Here is a 14,075-nt window from a genome sequence, read left to right as displayed (position 1 = left end):
AGGGACGGATGAATCCCTTACGGAGGCTATCCTCAATATAGTCCTTCAGGGCCCCTAATTCCAGCTCAGAAAGGGGAAAAATTCGTCCGAACGGGATTTCAGAACCGGGCAACAGATCAATTGGACAGTCATATGGGCGGTGGGGGGGTAGAGCATCTGCTCCCCGTTCACTGAACACGTCAAGGAACTTGTGATAGGCTGCAGGAACCACTTGTTTCAGGCTGTCATCCCCCTCAGAGCACAAAAGAACCTGGGGGACCCCCGGGCCCGAAGTTCGACACAGTTCCCGACAATATGGGGAAGGGAACGAGACAACCCCAGTTTCCCAGTCAATTTGGGGGTTATGGGCCCGCAACCAAGGGAGCCCCAGAATGACTGGGAAAAGGGGTGATGCAATAGCATCCAGGCGGAGGAGTTCCCGGTGCTGACCGGCAATGGAAGTCATAATGGAAGGGGTCTCCTGGTTGACTACTCCTGACTTTATCCGGGAACCATCAGCTAAAAAGATATGAAACCCCTTCTCCTTTGGGCGGAGGGGAATACCCTGCTGGTGAGCAAAATTGATATCCACAAAACAGCTGCATGCCCCCGAATCAACTATGGCCGACACCTCCACGGTCCTTTCGGAAAGCTGAAAGGAGAGGGGAACAACTAAGTACTGGGACGGGGTCATATCGCCAACAGATAAAGAAGATGAAGTGAACTTACTCAGTTTCTGCGGGCAGGAACGCACCATGTGACCAGCTTCGCCGCAGTACAGGCACAGATTCTGGGAGCGTCTGCGCTGGCGTTCCTCAGGCGATAGTTTAGGCCGAGCCAGGCCTAGCTGCATGGGTTCGGGGGCATCTTCAGCCGGCAGGTTCTGGATGCTTGGCCTAGTATGTTGACCGGATCCCTGAAATGACCCCCAGGGATTTCCGCGACCCTGACCAGACCTCTCCAATCTGCGCTCCCGTAGCCTACGGTCAATTTTAATAGTGAGTGCAATCAAGTCCTCTAATATCTCGGGCACCTCTACCCGGGCGAGCTCGTCTTTCAGAGCCTCAGATAGGCCCATACGAAACTGGTGTAAAAGGGCGAACTCGTTCCAACGAGTGTCACCCATCCAGCGCCTAAAGTCAGAGGCGTATTCCTCAGCCGTCCGCCGACCTTGTCGGAGTGTGTATAACGTGGCCTCGGCCGAGGCCGCCCGTTGTGGGTCATCATATAAGATGGCCATAGCGTTAAAGAAGCTGTCGACCGAAATCAGGTGAGGGTCATTGTTTCCCCTTAGTCGGTGGGCCCAGTCTTGGGGTTCACCCTGCAGCAGGGAGACAACAAACCCCACTTTCACTGACTCTGTCAAAAAGGTCCGTGGCTGTAGTTCAAAAAAGAGAAGACAAGAGTCACGAAATGACCGAAAACGTGTGCGATCCCCATGGAAGCGCTCGGGTAAGGGTACTCGGGGTTCCGCCATAGGGAGTGATGTGGGAGGCCCAGGAGCCGGCTCGTGGGCTGCTGCGACTGGAGGTGCAGGGGCCGGGGCCTGTGAAACAGGAACAGATATGGTGCAGGCCTGAAACCGATTCTCGATCTGCAGACATCTGTCCTGTAATGTGTTTACAGCTTGCGTCAGGGTAGACAGGTGCCTGCACACCTCGTCCAACGGGGTGAGTCCTCCTCGAGGCTCAGTCATGGCCTTCTGGTACTGTGAGGGACCGCCGAGCGGCACCACTAGCACTCCACCGGTCAGGCGTGCCCAGAGCGCGGAATCTAAGCCCCAGGGTACTTGTTCACCAGGGCCCCTGATGGTGGGGATGGACTTGTAGTACCCTGAGACCAGGTCGCCTCTACTGAGCACACCTGTCAGTGGTAGGGGTGTCCGCCCGGGGTTCCAACCAGGGAGAGCCAAATGTGAGGAGGTCGGGTGACCCTGATGGGATGGATGGATGGATGGCTGAGCAAGTGCGTAGTCAGACAGGCCGAGTCGGTAATGTAGAGGACGGTAAGGTACAAGGGAGCAGGCAGAGAATCGTCGGGTCACACGCCAGGTCAGCAACAGGAGGTCAGATCTACAGAGGGGCATCCAGGGAGAGAGGTCAGGCAAGCAAGGGTCTGGGCAGGAGAAATCAGCAAGGTCAAGAGCAATCCGGGTCAATAACTTACAGTATACAGGTTCACAGGATCAGGAATGCAGGTAAGACCAGAAGGCAACGAAATGACAGCTCAGGGACCTTTAAATATCCCGCCCTGCGCTGCCATTGGTGCCCAGCGGGCGGCCGCGGCTTCTACTGCGCATGCGCGAACTCGAACGCCGCGGCCGGCCCGGACCTAGTGCCCGTGTACTGGGAGGAGCAGTGCGCCTGCGCCGGGACCATCGAGGGACGGATCGCGGGGATCCCTGACAAAAACAAAACTGTAAGACAGCCTAGTGTATCCTCTCACTCTTAATTTTTCTAGCAAGCTTCACCCATTACTGCAAAGCAAGAAGGGTCTTATATTGCCATTTCCTGGATTGGCTGATCTTTGGAATAGCCATGGAGGCCATACTCAACCTTGCTGTCAGGAAGAAGCAAAGCTGGACTTTAATGTGTGCTTCAGGCTCTGGGCTCTGCAGAGGCACTCTCATAGTCATTTTGTGACACAGCACAAAGCACTTTAGAGGTTCAAGACTGTGGTACACCTCTGTGGTTGAACCCTGTCCCTGAAGACCCCTTAGAGTATACCACTGGGAGGGTGAAGGCTCTCTGGATGGAGTTTCTGTCTTTGGTTCCTGCCTGGCACTCTCCTAATTGTCTTTTGAGGGGCAGCAGTGTGTCTTCTGGACCACTGCTGCAGTATGCTTAGGGGTTTGCCTTTTTAAGAGAGCCAGGGGTGTGCTTACCACTGTGTTCCCCTTGTCCCCAGAGGATAATGTCAGCACACCAATCACAACACTTATAGTAGCAAAAACAGCCTAGCCTAACAGACTCCTCTGAGTCTGCGTTGGCCAATTTAATCTTTTAGCTTCTGTGACCTCTCCTGTGATGCTGACCTGCTCACCATTTCATAGTGCACTTGTGCATACTCTCAGCCTTCTGTCATCTCCTCTACCACACACTCCACATTCCTCTCACGACATTCAACTGAAGACTACCTGCTGTCTCCAGTGACAAGGTCACAGGCAACATTAACTTTGCTTCTGCAGCCCTTGAGAGCTTACGATTCATTAACATGTGCAGCATGGTTTACAGTGTACCTCTTAAAGGTCATGTTTAACACCTTAAGGTGGGGCTTCCTCATCTGTCTTATCCAGGAGGTCAATTGTCAGCCATGTTAGCTGCCTCAGAATGCAGGAGTCACAAGTGTGCTCTCATGCCCGCTCCACCAGAGCCCATTTCTGATTGAATGTACCCTATACTTCTTGGATGATGTGGTATACGAAGAGTACCGATACAAAGTATACCTTTCAGTCCTTAAAGATACAGTCCGCACATACTTGGACCTGCAGTGCACCGTGTCAGATGTCACAAAAGTTACCAGGCTTTGTTATCTCAGCTGCCCCAGCCTGCTAAGACCTTTGCAATACATTTATTACTGAAACGTGTATTGTATGGTAACTGGCCTAAGCCAGATAAAGAGTTTACCTTACCCAAGCATTTTGTCCAGCAATATCCTTTTAAGATAAGGTTCTTTGAGCTGTGGGCTGTCCCTGTAATAGATCTTGTTAGTTTCTTGTCTTATCAAAACTCTGTCCCAGTAGAGGACATCTTGAGGTTTAAAGAACCTGTGGATGATATCTGCTTAGACTGAAAAAGCCCTCACATTGTAATACGACCTCCTCTATGTTTGCCCGTAAACTGAATCAAAACATGCGCCGTCAACATGACTACAAGCTACAGGCCCCATCAGTAGCATGGTAACCCTACCTTCTGAGGTTTTATACATTTTTGAAGGCTTCTATTCCAATTTCTTGTCGCCACCCTCTACTCCGATCTCCGAATCTATAACCTCTTGGTTCTCTATCATCCACCTCCCTGCCCTTACTAATTCCCAACAGGAGAAAGTTAATGCCCCTTGCACTGAGGAAGAAGTCTTATGGGTCATTAAATCTTTAAAGCGCACCAAGGCTCCTGATCCAGATGGATTTACTGCTGCCAAATTTAAACATTTTGCTCCACTTTTGTCTCCTAAATTACCTTCTTTGTATAATTTTATCTTGCAAGTCCACCACTTACCCGATGAAAAGCTTATAGCTAACATGTCCTTATTCCCAAAACCCACTAAGGATCACCTATACCCACAAAACTATAGACCAATATATGTGATCAATAACGACCCAAAGATCTTCTGCAGGATTTTGTGTAACAGCCTAGCCTCGAATATCTCATCACTTACCTTCCCAGACCAATCCGAGTTTATCTTGAATTGTTTAATTACTGACAACAATCACCTTGTCACTAATGTTTTTCAAGATGCTAACCTGTGTAAGAAAGAATTGCTCCTAATGCAGGCCATAGACAGGTTGTTTATCGGCCGAATTTTCGTCCGCACAAAAAAATCGGCAGATATTCACGCCGTTAGTGGGGCCAGCCCGTCGGCCGTTTTTCGCAGATCTTCTCATTTATTTTTATTGGTCATGCTGGAAAATCCACGAAAAAGGGACGTTTTTGGTGGACATTGGTGACAGCATCGGCAACAACCGATTTTTCGTTTATCGGCCCACAATTCGGCCAATAAATGGCCCGTCTATGGCCTGCCTTAGTTTGGATGAGCACAAGGCCTTGGACAGCTTGACTTGGCCTTATCTTCATATGCTTTTGCAACAATATGGGTTGTCTGGGAAATTTTTGAGAAAAGAAACACAGCACAGAGTGTAGACTGTAAGATATTTAATGGTGAACCCAAATAAAACCATTCACATGTAGGCGGTAATAAGTAGGCTCATAAGGGGTTAAATGAGGCATATCCCAGGAGTTATCTGGAGCATCGAACAGGAAGGCCGGCTGGACAGCAGTGAGCACTGGAGAGGTGTCAGGATGGAGCCTGTAGTGTAAGCCTGGCAAGTCTATCTGACCTCCGGCTGGACAGCAGGGTGCACTGGAGCAATGTCAGCTGAAGCCTGAAGAAGAAAGCCTGGCAGATTCCTTTGTGCTTGGGAGCAGCGGTGATGGCGTGTGACATCATAGACATGCAACGCGTTTCTGAGAATGCATGCGTTCTGAGGACTGGCACACTCCTTTCTCAAGCAGGGCTAGGGAAATTTTTCACTGGTTTACAGCCCGTTATCATTCCCCTAGCACCAGAATTAGGATTCCTGCCTGCAACTCGAGGTTCTTGGTGCTGGGCCAGGTTACTAGACAAAGCTGTCCCCTTTCTCCCCTCCTCTTTGACCTTGCAATGGAGCCCCTCACCAAAGTCATTAAAGTATTACTAAACCCACTACAGTAAAATCAGTCCGTATATGCAGTAAAGCATGCTTGTTATACTCACTGTGGAACCTAATGGGTTAAGCCTTCACATTGTGTAAAAAAGATGTTTGATCCTGTCTTTTCTGATCCTCCCCTTCTTCTACTGTCACCAATCCATCTGATGATAGTACAGAGCTCTAGGAGTCATTTTCTACATGCTCAGTTTAGTGTGTATGGCTAGAGAGTTTCTTTTTTCTTTGGGAGGGTGCATGTGATCAGCACAGGGCCAATCAGCACTGTCCTGACAGAGGGTCAGGGGTTATGTAGCCTCAGAGGACAGCCAGGGGAGAATGAAAACTCCTCCTACAAGCTTTAACCAGCACTGGGCCAGACACTGATAGAAGTAACAAGACTGCTATATACTGCTGATGACAAAAGGTATTTAGCAGTTTATATTTAACAAAATAATTGCATTTCCATATTGTGTGTACTGTGGGAGGCCGGATATAGTGAATGCAGGGTCCTGGGTTTAGTAACACTTTAGCATGCACCCAGATATCCTTAGTCTACTCCAAAGGTCCATATATTTTAAACTGCATGTTTGCTGATGACATAATGGTATTTTTATGTCAACATTAGTTCTCCCTCCCTAGCTTCCTCATTGTTTTACACAAATTTGCTTCCCTCTTGGGTCTAAAAGTTAATCTCTCTACATCGATTGCATTACCTATTTGTTTATCTCTAGCCCTGTGGGAATGACTTAAAGTCTCCTTCACCTTTGTATGGTCCAATTACTCCATTTCCTATCTAGGAATTAACCTCACACCTTCCCGTTATGATTTATTTTGATATAACTATAGCTCTGCTTTATCTAAAATATGCGGTATGCTTTTCTTGAATACCTCTATGTTGTGACTGCATACATTTGCTGACACATATTCTCTGATATGTACAGTCTAGCCTCTGTATGTTGACCATGGCATTTTTGTATCATCAGCTTGTATCTCTCACTTTCATGAATATGGTGTTAACTTTGGCTCAAATGCTGATCCGTGGAGCATCAGCGCAAAAAATGCTTATTGCTTTTTCACTTTAATGTCAAATGTCAAATCTCTCACCTATTTTATTAGGATCATCACCAGAGGAAAGAGCATCCCTTTGCTCCTGCAAAAGAAGGCTAAGCCTCAGTCAAGAAAATCCTCTCTCTTACTTTTTAGTTTATCCAAGACCAAGTCTAGGATGCTGTAAGTCCTGGACTCCCAAATCTTCCAAACCTGTCAATAGATAACACCATTTCTCAAAGAAGGTACATCTTCTGGACTTTGGGGACACCTGGTCCTAAATTATTTTAGATGCTTGGGTACTGAACATGGTATCCAGGGGCTACAAATTAGAATTTCAATCTCTATCTCCACACTGTTCTGGCTCAACTCCTCTGTCAAGAGGTCCTAGCCATTGTTCCTGAAATGGAAAGATTATAGGAATTCTACTCATAGCTGTTCACAGTTACCAAAGCATTCACCCCATACTGGATCTAAAGGTTTGAACTCCCTCTTTACTGGAGATGTTCTAGCCTTTGTGGACATCTATGCCTATTTGCATGTCCACATCCTTCCGCTGCATCAATGCTTCCTGTGTTTTGCAGTGGGCACCCAACATTACCAGTTTACTACCCTTCTTTTCAGTCTATCCACTAAACCTCAGCTCTTCATCAAGGTGCTAGTCCCTGTATTTTATCTGCTTTGCTCATGAGGCTTTCCTGTAGTAGGAGACCTAGTTGACCTTTTTAAAAGAGCATGGGGTTCCCCCTAAAGGGCCTTACTAGGCCATTTAGGCCTTGTGGGACTTTTAATGGGAACCCCACCTCCAAAAAATGGGGAAAAAGTGGGGGGGAAATCCCCATAAAAGACATACCAGGCCTGGTAGGACTTGTAAGGGGAACCCCACCCCCAAAACATGGGGGAAAAAAAGCATGGTGTCTCCCCTAAATTCTTAGCAGACCCTTGATCTGAGCACAGGCCTGGCAGAGAAGGAACGGGGGGGGGGGGGGGGGACGAGCGTTCCCCCCCACGGCTTACCAGGCCACGTGCCCTCAGCATTGGGACAGTATCATACCAGGCCCGGTGGTTGTGGGGGACTGCAGGCAGGGAAGCTCATTAGCATCAGGGTACCCCTTTAAATAAGGGGGCACCTAATGCTGCCCCCCCTCCCCCTTGTGAATGAGGGAACTTGTACCCCTACCCATGCACTAAAGGGTTATATTTGGAAAAACTAAACACGCCAGACTTTTGAAAAAATCATTTACTGAATACTTTAAAAAGTTCTTTATTTTAAAAAAAAGCCAATGGTTCCATCATCAATCACAATGTCCAGCGTTGTCCCAACCCTGCCGACTCACTGAAATGTAAGAAAACCTGATGCCCACCAACCCATCTGCACTCGCCACAATCTGACATTTGCAGGTCAGATGTAAACAATTGGGCAGAGCTAGCAGTGACTACACCGCTAGGTGTTTATTTTTTCTCAATGTAACCCTTTATTGAATGGGTAGGGGTACAAGTAACCCTTGCTCTTTTACAAGGAGGGGCAGCATCAGGGTGCCCCATTATTTAAAGGGGTACCCTGCTGCTAATGAGTCCCCCTGCCCGCAGACCCCACAACCACCGGGCAAGCGTTGTGGGGAAGAGGCACTTGTCCACATCGGGGACACATGGTATGGTAAGCTCGTTCCTCCCCCCTACCCCTTTCCTGGCTTGCCAGGCCTGTGCTCGGATCAAGAGTCTGGTAGGAATTTAGGGGGGGGGGGCCCACACTTTTTTTCCCTCCATTTTTTGGGGATGGGGTCCTCTTAAAAGTCTTACCAGGCTTATAGGGCCTGATATGGCTTTTAGGGGGAACTCCACGCACTTTGTAAGAAAAAATGTTTACTGTGGTGTCCCTCCTGGTAAGGATTAGGAGGGGCCCACACTGTTTTTTTTGCATTTGTTTTTTTTTTAGAAAAATGTCATTTTAAAAAAAAAAATGTCAGTCCTGCTGCAGCAGGTTTTAAACATTGTACAGATGTGCACATTTTTACTTTAACTGCTTTCCATCCACCCTATAGCAGAAGTACTGCCACAGGGCGGCACGGGTGCAGAAAATCACATATATAGTTCCTTTCCGCACCGCCATTCGCGACCTCGGCTGTCAATAACTGGGTCCCAGACGAAATTTGATTTTTTTTACTGGACATGTTTAATAGCAAAAAGTCAAAAATATTTTTTTCTCAAAATTGTCGGCTCTATTTGTGGGAAAAAAAGGACGTAAATTTTATTTGAGTTCAGCGTTGCATTGCCAGTTAAAATAGCACAGCGCCCAAATCCAAAAAATGGCCTGGTCAGGAAGGGGGGTAAATCCTCTGGAGGGCAAGTGGTTAAAGCGGAGTTCCAGCCATTTTTGTGTTTATTAAAAGTCAGCAGCTACAAAACTGACTTCCCCTTTAAAAATGGTACTTTTTTGATTTTTTGTTTTCTCTCAGGGCAGTAGCCAAGTCCCCTTACCTCTTTTATGGCCAATAACTTGCATATAAGCCTTTAAAAATGGGCACTTTTGAATTTCTTAGTGCTATAACTTAAATAAAGGAATGCGCTAAAACCACAAACTATTCCTAATTTAGTGTAGAAACATTAGTGCAAAAGATATATATATCTATTCTCAATTAGTATCAAAAATTATCAAAATTATGTGCAAAACTATTTTTTAGTGCATAAGTAATTTAAATAATTAAATTTGTGAATATAAAAATTTGTCCAATTCTGAATTTCTTCAAATGTCCAAACAAATCCTTTTCAAATTCAGGTGCTCTCAAAGAAATTGTGCCAAAATCCACCACCAAAGTAAAGTTGGGTAACTCACCAGAGCTCCATGCTGATCAATCTCTAGATCAGCAAAAAACGCTTTTTGCTCTGGGAGCAGATGCAATAAATCAACTTCTCAGGTGTGATGATCAATAGCTACACAATCATCCATAAGGTAGGTATCCACCACTCAATATAACGGTTCCAGGAGCATTATATCACTCTTTTTATATCTCTACACTGAGGTCATGTTTGGGAATGAAAGAGAAAATCATGGTGCAGCCAGTTTTTTTTATAAAAGTATCCAACAATTTAATAAAGATTTACACTCACAAAAAGGGTGTCTTCACCGACACCAGTATAACAGCATAAAACAGCAAATGGTATAACAGTCTCCTGTTCCCCGCACACTCACTACAGCGCTCGTGACTCAATCTTCTCCACAGACATCAGCATCCAGCAAGCCAAGCCCTACTAGTTTCGTCATGAACGACGTCTTCAAGGGGCTGCTTTAAAGTATTAAGGGTGTGGCGCTTTTATTACACTTGTGACTTTTGAATTTACAAGTTCGAATCACATAGACTTGTATTAAGTCAGAAGTTCACGATCGAACGTTCGTTAGGTTCATCACTATCTAACAGCTTCTAGATGGAGTCCAGTGGAAATTGTATCAAATGACCAACAGAGAGATCACCTTACAGCTCAGGAACTGTCTATTCTGGAGAACCGGATTCAAAGAGTTGGAAAGATGATACGTTTGTTGGGAGACTACGTGGTCTGAGGATACCAGCTTGGTGTTGTGACAAACATCGTGCCCATCCCCTGCCCTTCTCACCAACTTGTGACAAAGGATCAGCCAGTCTCACACCGATGTCACTTGCGTAACAGTGCCGCTCTCAGCTGCCCCCTGCACAAAGATTATGAAGCTTGTGGGACCATTATCTAAGTGCCAACAGACAGAGTGATTGTCACTGGGTTATGTTACCTAAGCAATTAACCCTTTAAACTCCAAACTGCCACCAGATAGCTTTAAGACTATCAACCCTTCGCAACACTAGCAAGAACAAATGTGAACAATAAACTTCTGTACAAACACTGTCACCGCAGACATGTTCATAGATTTGTCATATACTGTAGCACTCTTCTAGAGACAGGGATTCTTTAGTTTGCTATAAAAATCTTAGAGACCGTTTACCACTGTTCAAAATAGGGTTTAATGATGAAAAGGTCAAAATGGTGCAAATAAAATAGTTACAGAAAAAAAGGTGTTTTATTTTATTATTGTTTTTTGATAGATCAGAGGAAAGTATTAATCTGTAGACTTTTTTTATGGTCCGTAAAAAGAAATATCCTGTAGGCCTCAATTAGCAGTTTACAGCTCTGACCCAGGTCTGTGTGCTGGCATCTACTGTCCCTAAATTGAGATAGCAATATAGTGTGTTAAAGTGTGTTAAAAGTTAAAGCTATGAATTCCAAATATTGCAGAAGGAAGGAAGGTTAGAATCACTGGCCTCAAGAAAAACAAAATGACCTAAAGAAGATGGCTGTCGCCAACAACTTTCATGTGAATATTGCACACAACCATACAGGTGTTTATCACAAATTCCAGACTCCCTAACTCAGAGGAAAAGATCGAAAAGTAGTGAAAGACTTCACAAGAAGCGGGAGCAAACTTAAAAGCGAATCCCCCAACAAACTCCAAACAGGTGAATAGGGAAAAATCTTCTATATACCAGGAGAGAGTCAAGAGGCCACAGTTAATAGATTTTTTTTCACCAAGAGTTCAAGCTACTCAGTCCCACTTGAAGACGACCCAAGATTACGAGCATTAGCATACTAAAAGTAAATTTCTCAACAATGCAACAAACTCTGCTATACTCTAATATGTATCAGGAGAAGGTCAAGGGTCCACAGGGAACACAGATTTCCTGCATTGAGGCAGGTGCACAATCTGACCACTGGTAGCATGGGGAATGACATTATCAAAGAGATGCCTTCCCTTAAAGGATAAGTGAATCAGTGGATGGCATATCCTTGATGTCCCAAGCATGTAGTCAAAGTGTTCTACAAATATGAACAGACAACCCCCATGCTAGACACAAGTTTAGATGCTTGTAATAGGACATCACAGCTGATTTGCAGGGTGTCAGACATTTGTTCCAAAAGCTCCTGGTCACAGGATTCTGTCCTTGGGATTGAGGGTTCCATGTGAAGGGATTTGGTACATAGTGACATGGCTTCACAAATGAAAGGCACTGGAGGACAGAGATTCACTCTAGTTAATTCAAACTAAGGCTTAAAGTGGATCTAAACCCTCCTATCCTTTACACCCATGGAAGATGTCATTTTAGCCTCTGTTTAACCTGCAGATGCTATGGTGCTACACATGTGATCAGTTATGACATCAGTCATTTGATGGCTTGACAGTTCATTTAAAAGCTGACACAAGCACACTAGCAGGCATACCTTATATGTAGCTGTGTCTGGAAACAGTCAGATTGGTGGGTTAAATTCCACTTTAAGTAAGGTGTCCAACAGTCTGTCAGTGAAATTTCTAAAAGTAAGAATACCATCAACATGTTTTGAGAAATGTGATATATGATTGGAGCGTATACAGTAAGCAGAGATCACTTGGCAATAAATTCCCTATCAAAGGGGAAAAATATATCATATCATGAAGGATCCCTGATTCTATAGGTTATTTGCAGTCCTTGCCGAGGAATTTTTAAATACTGAATGTATTTGGAAGGTCTTTTTCAGCCTTAAGAACTCATTAAGGCACTAGTCCTGGAACAGCGGGTTAAGACAAACAGGCCTTGCCTTACAAAATGAGAAATAAGCTTGTAGACTTTATGAGAAGCTGATTTCCTAGCTTTTAAAAGTGTAGGGATAGCCAAATCAGGTAGGCCCCTATCCTTCAGGACCTAGGCTTCAACAGTGAAGCCATTGAAGCTAGTGACTGGCAGATTGGTAAACCAGTTCTTGGAATGAAAGCTTGCCAGGAGTCTGACGAGGTTTGAGTACCATGTCTACCTGAGCCAGTCTGGTGCAATGAAAATCACCTTAATACACATTCCATCTCAATCCAGTTTAGGAAGGAGTTTTGGAGGACAAAGGTGTAGATCAGGTTAAACTGATCCCACGGAGTTATGAGAGTATACACTGTGAATGCTAGGAGATCCCTGGACTTGGGAGACAAACTTGTTCTGTTTGTAGTTGAGTCTGTGAATTTTCCACACCTTGGATGTGCTTAGCAGACAAGACTGAAACATGAAATTCCACCCAAACCAGAAATCTAATTTGCATCTCTTTAGGTTGCAAGATTTCTTGTTCCTCTTTCATGGTTGATGTAAACCATGGCCACGATGTTGTCTGACTAAATCAGATGACCTAGCAGTCAAGACTTCCAGCATAAAAAGATAATGACATTGCTTTTAGTTCCAGAATGTTGACTGGGAGAGGAGCCTTTCTCAACAATCAATTCCCTTGCATCGAAAGAGTGTTCAAGACTCCTCTGTAGCCTGGCTGACTGGCATCCTCTGTGAGAATCTTCCCAGAACAAGGGGAGGAAGGATTTCCCCAACTGCAGGGTTGTACCCAGGACCCACTAGGCCAACACAGACTCATTTCTGGAGGTCAGGTGCATGTGATGAGACTGAGCCTTCTTGTACTGTGGAGCCAGAATGTTGATTTACAATGATCTGAAGTGAAATTGAACATATGGAACTTCTTTGAAAGAGGCCACAATTAAGCCCAAAACACTCATGCAAAAGCGGAGGTTGGAGAGTCAGCACGCAGGATGCACTGTTACCTTGCTGCAGATTTCCCCTAAGTAGGATATTGTATGTCCCAGGAGGCCTTTTTGGGACCTCATTACTGGAAGATAGAACCTATTCAGTGACCAGACAGTAGATGGTAGAAGATTCTTAAAGTAGTAATTATAGTGTCAACCACCGCCTGGCAGTATCTCTAGCTGCCCACAGCGCGGGGTTCCTCAAGGCGCGGAGTCTAAGTCCCAATCTGCTTGTTCCCCAGGGCCCCTGATGGTGGGGATGGACTTGGAGCAGACTGAGACCAGGTCGCGACCCCCGAGTACGTCCGGCTATGGTAGAGGGTACCGTCAGAGGTATGCAAGAAATAGAGCCTGACGTGAAGAGGCTGGCAGGCCTGGCAGCAGGGACTGGATCCGTGTGGGATGGATGGATGGGGGACCGTGGGGTATGGCGTAGTCAGGCGGGCCAGGTCGGTAACGTGCGGGCAGCGAGGTATCAGAGGAGCAAACAGAGAATAGTCAGGTCAAGCCAAAGTTCAGCAACGGGAGTTCAATCATAAGGAGCAGGCAGGAGAGAGTAGTCAGAACGAGCCAGGGATCGAGCAGGAGACAGTCAGCAGGGTCAGGATCAAGCAGAGGTCGGCAACAGGAAAACTTCACAGACAGAATGCAGGAACAGATAATCAAGACCAAACAGCAATTTGACATACCCCCAGCTCGTTTAAATAGCACGCCCTGCGCTGCCATTGGTGCCAGGTGTGTGTCACGAGTGCGCATGTGTGGCAGTCGCTGTTGCTGCTGTCGCCCAGGTCCTACCGCCCGCCAGCTAGTGCGCGTCGGCGTTCTGCGCATGTGCCGCCACGCGTACCACCGCGAATCCCAGGGTCCCTGACAAATAGCCACCAGGATATTTAATTATTAAACAAAAACTGTCAGTGCTCTTTCACACGGCGAATGTATATTACTTGCAAAAACATTTTCAAACCCTATTTTAGAGAATTGCGGATCTCAGTAGCGCGATCAGGTCTTAGCTGAGAAGACATGCAGGGATTTAATTTTTTTTACAGCGTGAAAAAGCTTGCATTTTGCATACAGGAT

Source organism: Staurois parvus, unplaced genomic scaffold, assembly GCF_062004578.1.
Source record: "Staurois parvus isolate SC_StPar_1 unplaced genomic scaffold, SC_StPar_1.0 ptg000287l, whole genome shotgun sequence".
Taxonomy (NCBI): domain Eukaryota; kingdom Metazoa; phylum Chordata; class Amphibia; order Anura; family Ranidae; genus Staurois; species Staurois parvus.
This window is presented reverse-complemented; position numbering follows the sequence as displayed.